Genomic DNA, 18,614 nt, shown 5'->3' on the forward strand with positions numbered 1-18,614 from the left:
GGTCCAGAGCCGTTGGCACTGGGGTGAAATGAGCAAAACAGAGTTTGGAAAAGTTTGGGAAGGAAGCAGGGTAGACACTGTGGAGCAAATGGGTGTGGAAAGAAATGTGAATTTCACCATAAGTAAGAAGGAAAGCCACTGGAAGTTTTTTGAGCAGGGCAGTGCTGCGGTCTAATTGGAGTTTCAAAAGGCTTACTCTGCTGCTGTGTGAAGCATATGCTCTTGGGGCAAGAAGACCAGTTAAGAGGTAGTGGAGAAAGGGGCCTGGACTAAGTGGCAGCCCCAAGTGGACAAAGGGGCTTAGACTAGGCGGTAACCCCATAGCGACAATCCAAAAGTCCCCCCTGGAGTCTCAAGTGGCCCAAGCGAAGCCTCACTGGTGACAGGAGGCACCAGATCAGGCTCCTTGACACCCCCAGGGCTAGGGGTCATGATTCAAGCACAATCTCCTTGGCCAAGAGAGATTTCAGGGGCTTGGTCCTAGTGACATGTTGGTCTCGGCCTGTGTAGTGCTGATTATTTACAGTACTGCTTGCCTCACACATAGTTTCACAGGCAAACATATTCAAAGCAGGCTTTCCTCCTATGTGTTTTCTGCTTAGTTACCTTCGTTTTGCCCATCCACTAGTATCATAGAGCATTCCCCCAGCTCCCAAGCTCAGAATGAAGGTATCTGCTGACAGATCCCTAAAAGACAAGCCAAATATGTCCAGCAATTCCCAAAGGGTGACACACAGGGGCCACACATGTACAGTCTCATTCTGCTTTCCTGGCAGCACCCTGGTCATATCCTTGCCACATACTGAGATCCTGTTTTTCTCTGCTGAAAAATCAAGGTCTGCCTCGAAGGCTGCTTCTGCTCCATGGCAAAGGACAAGAGCTTCACCTTCTCTGCACCCTCCACAAGTCCCTGCTGGTCTCGCCATTGTTCACCACTCAGAGAGAGGAGGTGACCCTTTCCTCTTACCCTCTGTCTCACCCCCTTTGCTTCTGCCTGTGCCTCCTCCATCCCCCCATCTCTTACACAGGGACACAGCTGATTGCTGTGTCCAAGGAGGAGACAGGCATCATTCCAGCTTTTTCTGTCACATGACTCTCGGCTGGGTGCTTTCCTCCTTCATTCAGGAGACTAACAGCCCCGTGCACATCAATTCACAAGAAACAATGCCGGGGGACTGATTGCATTGCTGGGTCTCTATGTCCAATGTTTACTTGGTTTCCTGTGAAGCCCCCCAGCTTGGTGTCTCTCTTTGATGTCATTCATTTGGACTTAAGCTCAGGCCATGCAGGATTATTGATTATGTCTTTATAGGTCCCTAACTAGACTACATACAGCTAGAAGTCAGGATCTACATCTTATCCATCTTTGTATCCCCTGGAGAGTGTAGCGCGGTGACTTATTTATGGTGGGTGTCCTGTATGTATATGCTGATGGACTGACTGTTTCACTGGCCCCAGGGGCTAAAGGGCTTCCATGAGGGTCTAAGCAGGGACCGTGTATTTGTCTCTGCTTATTCGGTTGTAACAATAGATCAAGGCAAGACTTCAATTATCCTTTACTTTCATTCCCAAACTCTCTTCTCTGTTCGTTCTATTGAAAATGCCTAGTGACAGACAGCCAGAGGCTGAAAGAGACAGAATGCTTCAGAATCTTAGCAAAGCTGTGTGGCAGGAAGGACATATTTCAATGAAGTTATTTTCCACCAAGGCTAATATTGTGCTTCCATACTTCAAGCTCTAGTGAGCTCATCAACAATGTTTGCCTTTAATTTTACCATTTGTACCCAGTCATATGTTACTTGCTATGTTTCTGTGTAGCTTCGTTTCATCAAAGGGATGTTAGGGCTTCCATTGTCTTTGAAAAGTTGCTTCAAGATAGATGTGCATGGATATCCATCCTGTTTCATTATCTCCTTCGTCACATTCTCTCAGTCATCTGTGAAAGAATACATTGTTCATAGACTCATTAAAAAAAATAAAATTCTTGTGGTTAAATGGAGGAAGGACATTGCATATTGGTTTGGGGCATGGGGAACCTTCTTGATTTCTCCCCACAGGAAGGACCCCTGGCCTTTCCCTAGAAGAGCATGTGGCTTCGAGTCTTAGACACAGCTGGGGAACCCATGGGATTGTAGCTTTCCAGAGAGGAGAACCTATGTTCCCTCAGAAAGGATTCCTTCCTTCTTTTGTGAAAGGCTGTCCATTCTGCAATGTGTATTGGAATCACCTTGGGATAACTCTTGATGCCCCACCCATCCCTGGCCAATTAAATACCAGCTTCCTGGTTGGAGCTTGAAGCCTGCCGTTGACATAGTTATAAAAGCCCCCCAGGTCAGTCTAATGTGCAGCCAGAGGAGAAACTACTGTGCTAGGCCAGTGGCTCTCAACTGGGGGCAATTTTTCCCCGAGCAGGCATTTGGTAATCAATGTCTGGGAGACATGTTTGATGGTCATAACTGTTGAGGGGTGTGGTGCTACCAGCATTGAGTGGGTGGAGGCCAAGGCAGAAGCCATCCTCTCCTAACAAAGAATGATCCAATACAAAATGTCAAAATGCCAAGGTTCAGAACCTCTCTCTAGAGCATTAGAAAAGCAAGCACACACATACACTCAGGTGCATACATAGATATTTTTACAAGTATATTACCTCCTATTTGCATAATGCCTTCTAGTTCTCAAAGCCTTTTTACACACTTCATTGGTTTGATCTTTACCATGACACCATAATGGAAATATTATCACCATCTTGATTTTACAGATCAGGAAACCAAGGCTGAGGAAAGGGAATGACTTACTCAGGACTGCAAGATGTTCGGTTTCTCAGTGAGGGCTCTTTTCCATTCGCAGACAGGTCCAATGCGTGCACATGCGTTTTCCTGCTCCGTGCCCCATTGTGACAAACATAATAACTGAACACTGTCTTTGTTCCCGCTGAGCCCAAGTGCAGCCTCAGAATCCTTCTCAACACAGCACTCCAGCCAACCCCAGGTGTGAGATGAAACTTGTCACATAGCCTCTCCACCCTAAACACCATACCCCTCCCTGAATTATGATGATCTTGTTGAAAGAGACACCAAGGAGAGTACTTGAGAGTACGAGGGCCCTTGAACATCCGCAGGTGTTCAGACAATCTGTTTGGGAAATTGCAACGTTAACAGCATGCGCTCTTGCCGGCACCTATGAGGAAGCATCTGTCTCCCTAACCCCTATATTTCTTTATAACTTTATTAGTGTGTTTGGCTCTCACCATATGCTGCTAATTGACATACAAAGGAAATATGCACAGTTGTGTTCCTCATTTGGTGCAGACTAAAAACTTCACCTTCTTCTTGAGCTTGCTAGGATCTCCCTCTTGAGCCCAAAACATGAGATAATTATGAGAACATGAACTATGATTCATGAAGCCGATGGGACAGGAATGAGAGCACGCTCAGCCTGCAGTGTGAAGAAGCTAGGGCCAGCAGCCCCTACTTGAGCTCTGGGCACGACGAATAGTGGCATGTACAATTAAATGCCCAGCGCCTGTAAGAAAGCTGCCATGGGAGGGAGGCAAGCAGAAGGAGAAAAATCAAGTGCAGTTAGAGACTAACTTCTCCATCTTCCAGGCAGGCAGGTAATGGAGAAGATACAGGCAGCTCGGTGGATCATTTGGCTCCATCATTGGGAGACAAGTACAAAACAGCATACAGCATCTGCTCATTGAGGTGTGGGTTGCCATTTCAAAAAGTTGCAGGAGCCTCTTCGTAATAAATGGGGCTCTAGCCTCCTGGTCTGGCTTTATCATCTGCAAGTATCTGTGCAATCAGTCTCTAGCAGCAAACGTGGAGATTTCATTACAATTGATGAATTTGACCGGAAATGATCTCCTTGTGTCTTTGGTCCTCACTATGGGGCTGGCTGGCATGTGTGTCCAAAGACACTGTAGTGTGAGGCTGCACAGGTGTTCTGCTGTTCTGAGCCCCCATCATACTGGGGAGCGGGAGGGATCAAGGCATCTTCTGCCACTAATTAGGCTATAGCGACAGTGCACAGGCAGCATTCAGGTGGGTCTTGGCAACAGGACAATTCATAGCTTTCCTTTCACCAGGAACTTGGCCAGAGACTTCCCATGTTGCCCTAGAGTTCTGGTGTCCACCCTGGCTGCACTATGGGGACTATCTGGGGAGTCCTGTCCACCTCTGTCTACCTTTCTATCTATCACTGCTGGGCTAGTATCTCCCAAGGGCAGGGGACTTCAGTCTGTTTTGTTTATAGCTGCATCCAGAGTCTCCACTGTGCCCGACACTCCATGAATGAATTATTACCTCCTCTGTGCCAGGCCTTGCCATACCCTGTCAAAGATATCACTGACCATGATGACTATGGCGTCTGTCTACTGTGCTGTCATTGTTCTTATTTTTATGGATGAGAAAACTAAAGCTAAGAAGTAATTAATTTGTAGGATATTATACAATTTGTTAAGTGGCAAAGCTGTAATTTGTACTAAGTCAAGCTCATATCAAAGCCCAATCTCTCTGGATTCTTGTGCTTCTGTTCTTAAGAGGAGTGGGTGTGAAGTGTGAATAACTGCACACCTCCCTTAATTATGGTAGAACGGTTATTTAAGCAAACTAAGTGGTTTGGAAAATGCAAATAGCTTTATGCTTTGGTATTCGGGAAAACAGCATTTTCTAAGCCATGCTCTGGGAACAATAACCTCAGAATTGCGAAATGGTGTCCCATGAAAAACACCTAACATAGGGTTCCGCCAATAAACAACTTGGAGAACTACATCTTCTGACACCCTCTCTTTGTGGAATCATAATTTCACATTAATAAAACAAAGGCTCTGAGCAATCCTGCACTGAATAATTCTTTGTTTAATGTAAAATTTGCCAAATCTATGTATCTTCAAAACCTCTCCTCTTTCCTCATTGACAGTCTTTTAATAGCTCATAAGATGTTGCTGTTGCATTTATAGTTTCTTGATCTGGACATGGCCTGGCATGTACTAGTATGTCAGGCTTGTAAAAATAGAAAGCTCAATAAAATATAAACACACTCATGTTAGCAAAGCAGATGCTCTAATGACAACTCTGACCTTGATTGATAAGTTGGAATTGATCCAACACTTAAAAACAGAGCTAACAAAAACTTAGAAATTGAACTAATATAGAATTTTCACTAAAGACATGAAGAACATTGAAAACTCTAATTCATTTGAAGCTAAATAATGGTGGCATTCATCTTGCAAAAGCAGCCATGTATTCCACAACAAATTTTTGAGCACTGTTAGGAGCCAGAGACTGTTGGGTATTGGAAATACAAGTTTAAATGAAATAGGTTTGGTATTGACCATCATAGGGTTGGCAGGTTTGTGTCTTGTTTCTTAGGCGCTTCCCATGGCTGCTGAGGAAATAGCTATTATCCTGCCTCTGTTTGTCTCCAGTTTGTATCTCTGCTTTGTCTTCATCCAGCCCTGAGTTTATTTATCCATTTATTTATTCATTCAAGAAATCTTCGTTGAGCACCTACTATGTACCAAGCATGGTAGATACAGCAGTGAATGGTACAGGTAAAAATTCCTCCCCTAAAGAAGCTTCTTCCTAGTGGAGCTTATATTCTGATTATTCTAGGTTTGTTTAAAGGGTTTCATCTCCCCGAGATCACATGTGGCACATCCTTAAATGGAAGCCTGGGACCTTCTCACTTGTTCAGCATTTAGATCTCAATAACTGATCCAAACCTTCCTGGTATGACATTCCATTATGTCCTTGGGCCGTGTCCTTGATCCCTGCTATATTATTTACTCTGCATTCCCTGGCCCTTTAGGGTTAACTCTGCCTTCCAACCCTGAATAATTCCTTTCTTTGGTCCTAAAAACTTGATGGAGATCCCAGGCTTGTGCTCCAGGCATTGTGCAGGACTACAAAGATGAGTAGGACAGGAACATGGGTTTTCAAGGAGCACAGCATGTCATGAGGGTGAGAGATGCACGAATGATTCGATGAACTTGGTGAGGGAAGTGAGGACAGAGGCAGCTCAGGCTTCCCAAAGGAGGTCTCACCTTATCTGAATCTTGTGGGATGGAGAAGATGTGGTGAAGGACAGGTGGGCCGTTGAGAGGGAGGTGGAAGACCGTACAGGTTGGAGGAGAAGCAAGAACAGATGCTGGAAGATAAGATGGGAATGAGCAGGAAGCAGGGGGTAAGATCATGGTTTCAATGTTCCTTTTTGTTCAACAATATGTGTGGGCTGCCGCTGTCTCTCAAGCCTTGAGCTCAACCCCAGGACAAGGCTAGTGAATAGAACAGACCCAGCTCTTCCCAGTCAATCATGGGGACAGGCAAGAAGCAAGCTGCAAACCTCAGCTTTGTGATGAGTGCTCAGAGACATATGAGCACTCATCACAGTGGAGGAGCAAAAATGGCAGCTAGGGTCCTGCGTGGATAGTCAGGAAAGGCCCCTCTGCCAAGGTGACCTAGAGCTGAGGCCTGAAGGTTGAGAAGGAGCTGGCTCTGGGGAGAACAGGGAAAGGAGCCAGCCAGGTGTAGTGCTGAGCAGGGAGGGACTGAGGAAGGTATTTCAGGGACTCCAGAAGGAATGTGCCCAGAGCGTGGAGGAAAAAGTAGGGGTTTGGGGGTGGGGGCAGAAGGAGCAGGTGGTATTAGATTTTGCCTCTGTGTAGAGAGTGGGTATGGTTGTGAAGGAGAGAAGATGGGGTACACCTGGAGGAATCTGATCATACTTGCATTTTCAAAGTATAATAATAATAATTGCACAGTGATGACATTAAGATAATTAGTGTGTGTGTTACAATGCATAATGTAACATTAAGACAATTTTAGTGTGAAAATGGGAAGGTGGTTAAACAAAAGTCTTTATCAGTTAGCGATCTATGCAGAGCTCTTTACAGGGGAAAGGATCTAAGATTTACTTTAAAATAGTTTGGAAAAAATAAGTGGAGGAAGAGATAAAACAACATTGGCAAAATGATGTTGATTGCTGAAGCTGGGTTTAGGGTACATGAGGGTCATTAAATGATTCTATATTTTGGATGTTTGAAATTTTTCATAACAAAAGTGTTTTAAGATTTGTAAAAAAATTATATGAAGTAAATGCCCAATGAATAGGAAATTGTTAATAGCAGTTGCTGTTTATTGAGAAGCTACTGCATGGCAGATTTCGAGTTAATTAGTATATTATATACATAATCTTAGGTGTCCCTACACTTTTAAAATTGTACACCCATCTACAAAAGTGATTTGAAGCATATGCCACTGATAGAATTACATTTGATTAGCCACTTACACAATCTCAAACAGTGTGTTTTGAGTATCTTATGAAACATACGCAATTTTTAAGCAATTTTTAAAGGAGGAAATAAAGTTACAATAAACAATATTTGATGTGTTGCTAATCGTGGTGGCCATGTACTATCATTAGATGGTATCTCCAGGTACAAGTTAGACATAGAGAAAAAATTGTGGTTAATAAGAATGGGTATAAATCCATATTCCAAACCAGTTTATGATAATTTCCTTTGAATGGGTGGTGGGCAGTGTTTTGTCAGCATGGATCATATCATCATTTATTTTGCCTTTTAAGGTGGTGCATGAAGAACCCAAACAGAAGTGGAAGAAGGGTAAGTTCCATCATTTTTCGGCTTCTCACTTATATTTACCTATTAGTACTTTAATAAATAGATTCTTAGCAAGAATGTCTTTTAAGTCATAAAACTTGGTATTATAACCCTTAAACTTACCCACGAAAAACGAGTGAATGAATGAGGGGATGTCAGCAGCTACTTTGCATTGTAAAATAAAGAAAAAAGTTGACATACTGATCAAATATAAGCCTGGGCACGGTGGCTCATGCCTGGAATCCCAGCGCTTTGGGAGGCTGAGGTGGGCAGATCCCTTGAGCTCAGGAGTTTGAGACCAGCCTGGGCAACATGACAAAACCCTGTCTCTATAAAAAATACAAAATTTAACTAGGTGTGGTGATACATGCCTGTAGTCCCAGCTACTTAGGGGACTGGGGTAGGAGGATCACTTGAGCCAGGGAGATAGAGGCTGCAGTGAGCCATAATTGCGCCACTGCAATCAAGCCTGGGTGACAGAGTGAGACCCTATCTCAAAAAAAAAAAAAAAAAAAAAAAAAAAAAAAAAGTGGGTGGCAAGTGTCTGTATATACATAAATATTAGGAAAGCTTAATTTTCTTTGGAGACAAATCAATTATAAGTAGAAATTCGAATTCTTTCTGTACCACAGTGGACCATCATGAGCCCCACCTTGGAGTGTGTGTGCTCCACTTTGGAGAGCTTTGCATTGATTTTTGAGTCCTCTTGGTAACCCTGTAAGGCGGACATTTTGGACATGAGAAAAATGAGCCCAAGTAGGTTAAATGATTTGCCCTAGGGGCATGGCTGTTAAGAAGCAGATGAGGACTGGGACTCAGGGATGACAGACTGAAAGTTCCTTACTCATTAATAATAGTGCTAACTGCCAGTCCTTAGTATTGGCTATAGACGGGACAGTCATATGGGTACCACGATCTCTGTGACATAGAAGACAGAAAGTCGGCAAGGCAAAGTAACTTTTTTATGCTCATACTGGTCTGTCTGACCCTAGAGTCCAACTGTCTGCATATGAACCCTAATTCACCACTAAACTAGAGTACATGATTTACCTTCCCCAGTTCTCAGTTTTCTCATCTTTAAAATCGGCCAATAGGAACACCTAACTCATAGAGCTTTTGCAAGTTCTAAATGAGACCATGGATGTGAATGTGAATAGTATCTATAATTATTATTGTTCTCTAACCTGGAGGTAAGAGTGTGGAAGAAGCTTAAATGCCAAAGCATCAGAAGTACTCTAAAATATCAATGTATACTATTGGGATGAAGGAATGAGTTGCCCCATAGGCTCCTCCATTTTCTCAAACAGGCTCTATGCTTGCACTCTGGTCTTGCATTTCACCCACGGTGAAGCTGCCCGAGGCCTCATGCTCTCTTGGGCAGAAGCATGGCAGTTTCCCTTGGCTGGTTTGAATCTTGTCCAACTATATCTGCAGTAGGCTATAACCCTACCATTTTCCTCCTGGCACTAGGAATAAAAATTGGGCTCATCGATTTTTACTATTGAATCAGGAAACCTGGAGAGAAAAAGGCCAGCATGGACAGGGCTCCCAAATTTATGTGACAGGGACACAAATAATGTCGTGCCGTCTGACAGCAGATATAGGCCTGGAATTTCTGCAAAGGCTTTCCAACTCACAACATATTTTAATGCCATATTTGAGCTCTATGGCAGAAAGGCTCTCTCTGGACACTGGAGCACAGCTGTGAAAAAAAAATTGATCTACTCCTAAGATTTAAGTATGCTGCAAATTAAAAAAGAAATTTTCAGGTGGTTCATGTGAAGGGAGGACCATCTGTCAAGAGGACCCAGAGTCAGAGCAATGCCCAAAGTGGACCTGTGAGAAGACTATGATTTACTGGGCATTTACAACAGGACTCTCTCTCTGCCAAACGTTTCTATCTATTATCTCATTGAAAGCTTGTAACAGCCATATGAGGTTGGTACTGATACCACTCAGAATCCTACATGGAAACAGACGATACAGTAAAATTATGATAACTAGAGGAGGGTTACTTTGAAAGGGTACTATGTTTTACAAAAAATGGTTGGCTTAGGGGTGGTAACAGCTCTGTTGCTACCTTCTTTACAAAGGAAAAGAATGGGGATTTGGAAATGGAGCTCTTGGAAATTCTGTGGGAGTTGGCATGTCAGCATTTTAGGGCACTTAGTCACATTCTGTATCCAGGGTGCACAGTAGCCCATGTTGCAGACCTCCCAGAAGGAGGCCATCAGGACTTTGGGCATCTTGGAAGCAGCCTTTCAAAACCATTATTGCTGCTAAGGGAGGGCAAGAAGGGTGGAGCCTGGGTGGATCAGATCTCTATTCATTGTGGGTCCAGGTGGTCACTGCATCTCAGGGTTTCAGCATTGGAGTGGACCGTTAGTTGCTGTCCAGAACATCACGTTTTCACTTTTTACCTTCTTTACAAAGGTAGCAACAGAGATGTTACCACTCCTAAGCCAAAAACATGAGGAGAGGTAGCAGTTGCCAGAACCCAGAAGGAGAAGAGTCTCCCTCGGGTAGAGTAGGGGCCTTTGATGGGGGTACACAGCCAGCTTAAGGTAACCCCTTGGAGTGGGAGCAGTGGGAATCAATAGCTTAACCTTCCTCTCCTTCCTCTGCTGATTCCTGCTAGGCTTACCCACTGGCTGAAGTCAACCAGAATCCAGAGGGCAAGAAAACCTGCTGGGGTAGTCCAGGGTTTATCAACCTCTGAACTGTTGTCGTTTAAGACTGAATAATTCTTTATTGTAGAGAACTATCCTATGCATTGCAGCATGTTTAACAGCATCCCTAGCCCCTACCCATCAGACACTGAAAACCTTTGACTCCATGTCTCACATCCAGGCCACATTGATGCAAGGGATAGGCTCCCAAAGCCTTGGTCTGCTCTGCTCTTGTGGCTTTGCAGGGTACATTTTTTTTTTTTTGCATTTTGTGATATGCAAAAATGTCTCTAGATATTTCTAAATGTCCCTGGGGAGGTGAGTGGGAACTGTCCTGGATGGGAACCACTGGTATGGTTCATGTAGGTTACTCTCCCTGGAAGAGAGCAGGATGTCGATGTGTAGAGAGTAGATCTGGAGAAAAGAACCAAGAGAGAACTTACATTATTCTCGTTTCATTGCCAAGGAAACTGAGGCTCAAGCAAATCAATTAACTTCCTCAAACACACACAGATTGTGAAGGCAGAAGCCAGTTTGCAAACCTAGGTCTGTTTGATCTCAACACCAGAACTTATAATCACAAGCCTCATTCCATATTCACAGATTGGAAATATCCCAGAGGAAAAGAATGGGGATTTGGAAATGGAGCTCTTGGAAATTCTGTGGGAGTTGGCATGTCTGCATTTTAGGGCACTTACTCATGTTCTGAATCCAGAGTGCACAAAAGCCCATGTTGCAGACCTCTCAGCAAAAGGAGGCCATCAGACACATAGGACTTTGGGCATCTTGGAAGCAGCCTTTCAAAACCATTATTGCCCCTAAGGGATGAGCAAGAAGGATGAAGCTTGCGTGGATCAGATCTCTATTCATTGTGGGTCTAGGGGGCTACTGCATCTCAGAGTTTCACCACTTGGGTAGGTTGTTAGTTGCTGTCTAGAACATCACCTTTTTACCTTTCACTCTCAGTTTCCTTCCTTCCTTCCATCTATCTGTCCTTCCTTTCTTTCCTCCCTTCCTTCCTTCCTTTTCTCTCTAAACCCTTTAAAATGGTATTATGGTAAGTATATTTCAAGAGGTAGAAGCCACTCAAATACCTGTGAACAGGTGAATAAACAAAACAATAATGGCAAATGCTTATCTAGGAGTTACTACATGCCAAATATATTAGGCCATTCTCACATTGCTATAAAGAACTTCCTGAAACTGGGTAATTTATAAAGAAAAAATGTTTAATTGGCTCACAGTTCTGCAGGATGTATAGGTAGCATAGTTGGGGAGGGCTCAGGAAACTTTCAGTCATGGCAGAAGGCAAAAGGGGAAGCAGGCATGTCTTCACATGGTAGAGCAGGAGGGAGAGAGTGAATGGGGAGGTGCTATACACTTTTAAATAACCAGATCTCATCAGAACTCACTCAGTGTCATGAAAATAGCAAGGGGAAAATCTGCTCCCATGATGTAATCTCCTCCCACCATGCCCCTCCTCTAATATTGGGGAATACAATTCAACATGAGATTTGAGCAGGTACACAAATCCAAACCATATCTTTCTACCCCCGGCCCCTCCCAAGTCTCATGTCCTTCTCACATTGCAAAATACAATTATCCCTTCTCAATAGTCCCCAGTCTTAACTCATTTCAGCATTAACTCAAAAGTCCAAGTCCAAAGTTTCATCTGAGACAAAGTGAGTCCCTTCCACTTATGAGCCTGTAAAATAAAAAATAAGTTAGTTGATTCCGAGATATAATGGGGGTATAGGCATTGGGTAAATACTCCCTTTCCAAAAAACAGAAATCAAATGAAACAAAGGGGCTACAGGCCCCATGCAAGTCAGACACCCAGCAGGGCGGTCATTAAATCTTAAAACTCCAAAACAATCTCCTTTGACTCCATGTGTCATATCCAGGTCACACTGGCACAAGGGGTAGGCTCCCAAGGCCTTGGGCAGCCCTGCTCCTGTGGCTTTGCAGGGTATAGCTTCTGCGGCTGTCTTCATAGCTGGTGTTGAGTGCCTGTTGCTTTTCCAAGCACATAGTGCAAGCTGTCAGTGGATCTACCATTCTAGGGTCTGGAGGATGGTGGCCCTCTTCTCACAGCTCCACTAGGCAGTGCCCCAGTGGGAACTCTGTGTGGGGCCTCCAACCCCACATTTCCTCTCCAGATTGCTCTAGTAGAGGATTTCCATGTCTCCTGCATGAACATTTCCATGTCGTCTGCCTGGACATCCAGGTGTTTCCCTACATCCTCTGAAATCTACGTAGAGGCTCCTAAGCCTCAAATATTGCCCCCGGTGCACCCACAGGCTTAATACCACATGGAAGCCACCAAACCTTATGGTTTATACCTTCTGGAGCAGTGGCCTGAGACGTATTTGGGACCCTTTTAGCTACAGCTGGAGCTGGAGTGGCTACAACACAGGGAACAGTGTCCTGAGATTGTGGAGGGCAGCAGATCCCCGAGTTTGGCCCAGGAAGCCATTCTCTCTTCCTAGGCCTCCAGGCCTATGATGAGAGGGGCTGCCATGAAGGTGTCTGAAATGTCTTTGAGGCATTTTCCCTGTTGTCTTGGCTATTAACATTTGGCTCCTCTTTACTTATGCAAATTTTTGCAGCTAGCTTGAATTCCTCCCCCCAAAATGGGTTTTTCTTTTCTGCTACATGGCCAGGATGCAAATTTTCTAAGCTCTTATGCTCTGCTTCCCTTTTAAATATAATTTCCAGTTTCAGGTCATCTCTTTGCTGAAGTATATGACTACACACTGTTAGAAGCAGCCAGGCCATATATTGAACGTTTTTGCTACTTAGAAATTTCTTCTGCCAGGTACCCTAAATCATCTCTTTCAAGTTCAAAGTTCCACACGTCTCTAGGGCAGGAGCAGAATGCCTCCAATTCTTTGCTAATGCATAACAGAAGTGACCTTTACTCCAGTTCCCAATAAATTTCTCATCTCCTTCTGAGACAACCTCAGCCTGGACTTCATTGTCCACATCACTATCAGCATTTTGGTTACAACAATTTAAAAGTCTCCAGGAAGTTCTGAATATTCTCTCTTTTCCCTGTTTTCTTCTGAGTCCTCCAAACTGTTTCAACCTCTGCCCATTACCCGGTTCTAAAGCTATTTCCACATTTTCAGGTATCTTTATGGCAATGCTCCACCTCCCAGTACCAATTTTCTGTATTAGTCCATTCTCACATTGCTATAAGTAACTACCTGAGGCTGGCAATTGATTTGGTTTGCTGTGCCCACACTGAAATCTAATCTTGAATTGCAGTTTCCATAATCCCCATGTGTCATGGGAAGGACCCAGTGGGAGTGTAACTGAATCATGGTGGCAGTTTCTCCCATGCTATTCTCATGATAGTGAGTGAGTTCTCATGAGATCTGATGGTTTTATAAGGGGCTTACCCCTTCGCTCAATTCTCATTCTTTTCTCTCCTTCTACCTTTTGAAGGATGCGTTTGCTTCCCCTTCTGCCATGAGTGTAAGTTTCCTGAGGTCTTCCCAGCCCGGTGGAACTGTGAGTCAATTAAACCTCTTTTTTTTTTTAATATTATAAATTACTTAGTCTTGGGCATGTCTTTATTAGCAATGTGAGAATGGACTAATATAGTAAATTGGTATTGCAGAGAATGGGGCACTGCTATAAAGATACCTGAAAATGCGGAAGTGGCTTTGGAACTGGGTAACAGGCAGAGGTTGGAACCATTTGGAGGGCTCAGAAGATGACAGGAAAATGTGGGAAATTTGGGAACTTCCTAGAGTCTTGGAGGGCTCAGAAGACAGGAATATGTGGGAAAGTTTGGAACTTCCTAGAGACTTGTTGAATGGCTTTGGCCAAAATGCTTATAGTGATACGGACAACGAAGTCCAGGCTGAGGTGGTCTCAGATAAAGATAAAGAACTTGTTGGGAACTGGAGTAAAGGTCACTCTTGTTATGCAAAGAGACTGGCAGCATTCTGCTCCTGCCCTAGAGATCTGTGGAACTTTGAACTTGAGAGAGATGATTTAGGGTACGTGGTGGAAAAAATTTCTAAGCAGCAAACCATTCAAGAGGAAGCAGATCATAAAAATTTGGAAAGTTTGCAGACTGAAGATGCAATAGAAAAGAAAACCCCATTTTCTGGGGAGAAATTCAAGCTTGCTGCAGAAATTTGCATAAGTAACAAGGATCCAAATATTAATAGCCAAGACGATGGGGAAAATGTCCCCAGGGTATGTCACAGACTCTCACAGCAGCCCCTCACATCACAGACCCACAGGCTTAGGAGTGAAAAATGGTTTTGTGGGCCAGGCCCAGGGCCCCCCTGCTCTATGTAGCCTTGGGACATGGTACCCAGAGTCCTAGCTGTGTTAGCTCCAGCTGTGGCTGAAAGGGGCAACGTACATGTCAGGCCATTGCTTCAGAAGGTGCAAGCCCCAAGCCTTGGTGGTTTAGACGTGGTGTTAGGCCTGTGGGTGCACAGAAGTCAAGAACTGAAGTTTGGGAACCTCCACCTAGATTTCAGAAGATGTATGGCAATGCCTGGATGTACAGGCAGAAGTCTCCTGCAGAGGCAGAGCCGTCATGGAGAACCTCTGCTAGGGCAGTGTGGAAAGGAGATGTAGGGTTGGGGCCCCCATACAGAGTCCCCACTGGGGCACTGCCTAGTGGAGCTGTGAGAAAAGGGCCACTGTCCTCCAGGCCCCAGAATGGTAGATCCACCAACAGCTTGCGCTGCGCTCTTGGAAAAGTTGCAGACACTCAATGCCAGCTGTGACAGCAGCCAGGGGTGGGGCTATACCCTGCAAAGCCTCAGGGGCAGAACTGCCCAAGGCCATGGGAGCCCACCTCTTGCATCAGCGTGACCTGTATATGAGACATGGAGTCAAAGGAGATCATTTTGGAACTTTAAGGTTTAAGGACTCCCGTATTGGATTTTAGACTTACCTGGGGTCTGTAGCCCCTTTGTTTTGTCCAGTTTCTCCCATTTGGGTGTATTTACCCAATGTCTGTACCTCCATTGTATCTAGTAAGTAACTAACTTGCTTTTGATTTTACAGGCTCATAGGCAGAAGAGGCTTGCCTTGTCCCAGATGAGACTTTGGACTTGGACTTCTGAGTTAATGATGGAATGAGTTAAGAATTTAGGGGATTGTTGGAAAGGCATGATTGTGTTTTGAAATGTGAGGACATCAGATCTGGGAGGAGCCAAGGGCAGAATGATATGGTTTGGCTGTGTTCCCACCCAAATCTCATCTTGAATTGTAATTCCCATAATCCCTACGTGTCATGGGAGAGACCTAGTGGGCATGTAATTCAATCATGGGGGCAGTTTCTCCTATGCTATTCTTGGGATAGTGAGTAAGTTCTCATGAGATCTGGTGGTTTTATAAAGGGCTTCCCCCTTCATTTGATTCTTTTTCTTCTCTCTCCTGTCGCCTTGTGGAAAAGGATGTGTTTGCTTCCCCTTCTGCCATGATTGTAAGTTTCCTGAGGCCTCCCTAGTCCTGTGGAACTGAGTCGATTAAACCTCTTTCCTTTATAAATTATCTCATCTCAAGTATGTCTTTATTAGCAACCTGAGAACCGACTAATACAGTGATTTATAAAGAAAAGAGGTTTAATTTGCTCACAGTACTGCAGGCTGTAGAGGTGCATGGTTGGGGAGGCCTCAGGAAACTTTCAATTATGGTGGAAGGCAAATTGGGAAGCAGGCATATCTTCACATGGTTGAGCAGGAGAGAGAGAAAGTGAAGGTGAAGGTGCTACATACGTTTAAACAACCAGATGTCATGAGAACTTACTATCACAAGAATAGCAAGGGGGCAGTCTGCCTCCCTGAACCAATGACCTGCCACCAGGCTCCTCTTCTGCAAATCTACATGAGATTTGGGTGGAGACACAAAGCCAGCCCATATCACTAGGTGCCATGCTAAATGCCCTGCATCAAATAACTCATATAATATAAAACAAAACAAAAAAATCCCCAATAGGCTCTAATAATCCAATTTTACAAATGAGGTGATAGAAGTTCATAGAAATTAAGTGACTTTTGCAAGTCCATACAGCTGGTGAGTGAGGGACCCTAAATTTGAACCTAGGCTGTTGGCTCCACGGTCTGTCCTTTTATTACAAAACTAGGGCACTTCCCACACAAATGAATATTTTTATTTTCTTCAGTCAAGTACTTGAATATGACATAGAAATACGTACTTGCTTTTATCGGAGTAATTAAGAAAGAATAAGCTAGACAAATGTGCATAAGTCAAATAACTCCAAAAATAACAAAGCAGATTATGTTGAAAGTTCAGGCAGGACAGGTCAGCACTGATGGTCATGTGTAAATGACCAAGTAGAAGGAGATGTTCCAAAATGATTAATTAGCCAAAAGTCCTCGAGACTCACACTAAGTACACAGACCCAATTGCTCATCTACTAGGAGTTGAAACCTCTGGAAAGCTGTACAGATTATAATAAAATTTGAATAGAAATTTGTGGATTTTTAATAATGCTAGCCTACCAGAGCAATAAATTAAAATGACAGCATAAGCGGCAAAGAGGTATAATACCGGCCCAACAAGACGTTCAAAGCACACAGTTTGTGGTGAGATCCCAAAGTTGCCCAGAAGAAAACGTATGTGAAAAGATGTACCTAGGAAGTTGTATCATAAGGGTGTATTGAATGGGGTTTACTCAGCCTAATGGCCAGGCTTGCGTTACCTTAGGGGATTTTTAACCTCAGCTGGTCTGAGAAGTTATTCTTATACTTTGGGTATGCTTATGATACATGCAATCAAGGAAACTGTCAAAATATTATAATGAAAACTCTAGGAAGTAATACAAACTGCATTGCAATAACTCTAGATAACTAAAAGTTCGTTCAAGTATACATATAATGAAACAATGAATGAAATGCTATTTTAGAACCGGTTTTAGTGTGTTTTAGTACATTTGCAAGCATTATTTGTATGTTTTGTGTGCTCTTGAAGGTGACTAAAATTTTCAAAAGACTCAGATGTAGTGTGCATAGCAGGTCCTGCTGGTGCTGATGTTCTAGCCTTGTGCCTTCACATCCCTATTTTTGTGCATTCCAGTTGACTCCCTGAGGCTGAACTGCATCTTTGTCCGTGGGCCACCCACAGGCTTCCAGAACACCCACATATGAGCACAGGGTGGCCTGGAAGTGCCCTGGAATTGACTGCCTTCATTACCAACCTGGGACAGCAGCTCTACCCAATGACTCACAGGTGTAGGGGTATAGAAACCCCACCTCCCTTGCCTTCTTGGCCAGGATAATTCTGAGGCATGGCTTTCCATCTGTTCCTCACAGGACTGTCAGTCACCTACTGGCTTGATAACAGATCCCGTAGGGGCTGACTCTCTTTCCTCAAATTGATTGCCCATTCCTTTGCCGATGGCCCTACAACTTCCAAATATATTTTATATTCTCAAACTCCTATCAGAGAATGCTTCTGGAGAAACCCCAGCTAAGAGATTATATTTGTATTCGTGGCATAATTAGTATTTAAGGGTTGATAGTAAAATTTGTAAGCAACATTTAAATTATCAAGAAAATATTGTCTTTAAAAAATTGCCTATGATCTAACAGATAATTTTATTAACTGGAACGCTAAGCAAAGCACAGGAATTCACAGTTGTTTGTCACCAGGCACAAACATTTCTCACACACTGGATAATACATTAATGTCTGATAGTCAAACTCCTAATCCACTTCCTAAAAACAGCCCAAATATTAGGGTTTCATGGACTCCAAGTGAATTAGCTGTTTCATCCTCTCTATTCTCGCAACATTTGATTAGTATTTCTGAAACAGCTTGCACCATGCTGCACTGTAATTTATCGGTTTACATAGGTGTGTGTGTTTCCAAGACTATTTCCTGAGTTCCTGAAAAGTAAAGATCAAGTCTCATTTGCCTTTGTCATTTCCACACCACATTCTGGACCTGCCACATTATTGGCTGTGATATTGATTTGCTGGGAAAAGAAAAACAATAAATGAATGAAATAAAAGGCACCAGTCCTGTCCAATAGACCATATTATGTGTCCTTAAGGACTAAGGCTGTTTTATTTATCATCAAAACCACTCCAGCACTATGCAGAGATCATACTAAACAATTAAGGCTTAGTGTTGAAAACGAAGTGACTGAGTGAATGAATGAATGAATTAGTGAATGAATAATTAGTGAAGCATATTACCAACACCAGATTGTTTTTGAGCAATTATTGCTAAATCCAACTTACTCTTTACTTTGTTGGTAGAATGTAGCTTAGCTTGGTTGTGATAATGTTTTGTTAATCACATAACAATATAAGTTAATTTAG

At 43.4% G+C, this 18,614-nt stretch overlaps 1 long non-coding RNA gene across 2 annotated transcripts in view; it reads right to left on the reverse strand.

The window, feature by feature from the left end:
* Positions 1–1,548: 1,548 nt before the first annotated feature.
* Positions 1,549–18,614, reverse strand: part of LOC134808827 (uncharacterized) — a 30,359-nt gene continuing 13,293 nt past the window's right edge. Inside the window, exon 3 of one of the 2 annotated variants that reach the window (XR_010152652.1) lies at positions 1,549–1,936. This is a non-coding gene — a long non-coding RNA (uncharacterized LOC134808827). Of the gene's footprint in view, positions 1,937–10,350; positions 10,705–18,614 lie in introns of those variants that run through there. The other variant, XR_010152653.1, reaches the window with a different exon arrangement.

Source organism: Pan troglodytes, chromosome 18 (genome assembly GCF_028858775.2).
Source record: "Pan troglodytes isolate AG18354 chromosome 18, NHGRI_mPanTro3-v2.0_pri, whole genome shotgun sequence".
Taxonomy (NCBI): Eukaryota; Metazoa; Chordata; class Mammalia; order Primates; family Hominidae; genus Pan; species Pan troglodytes.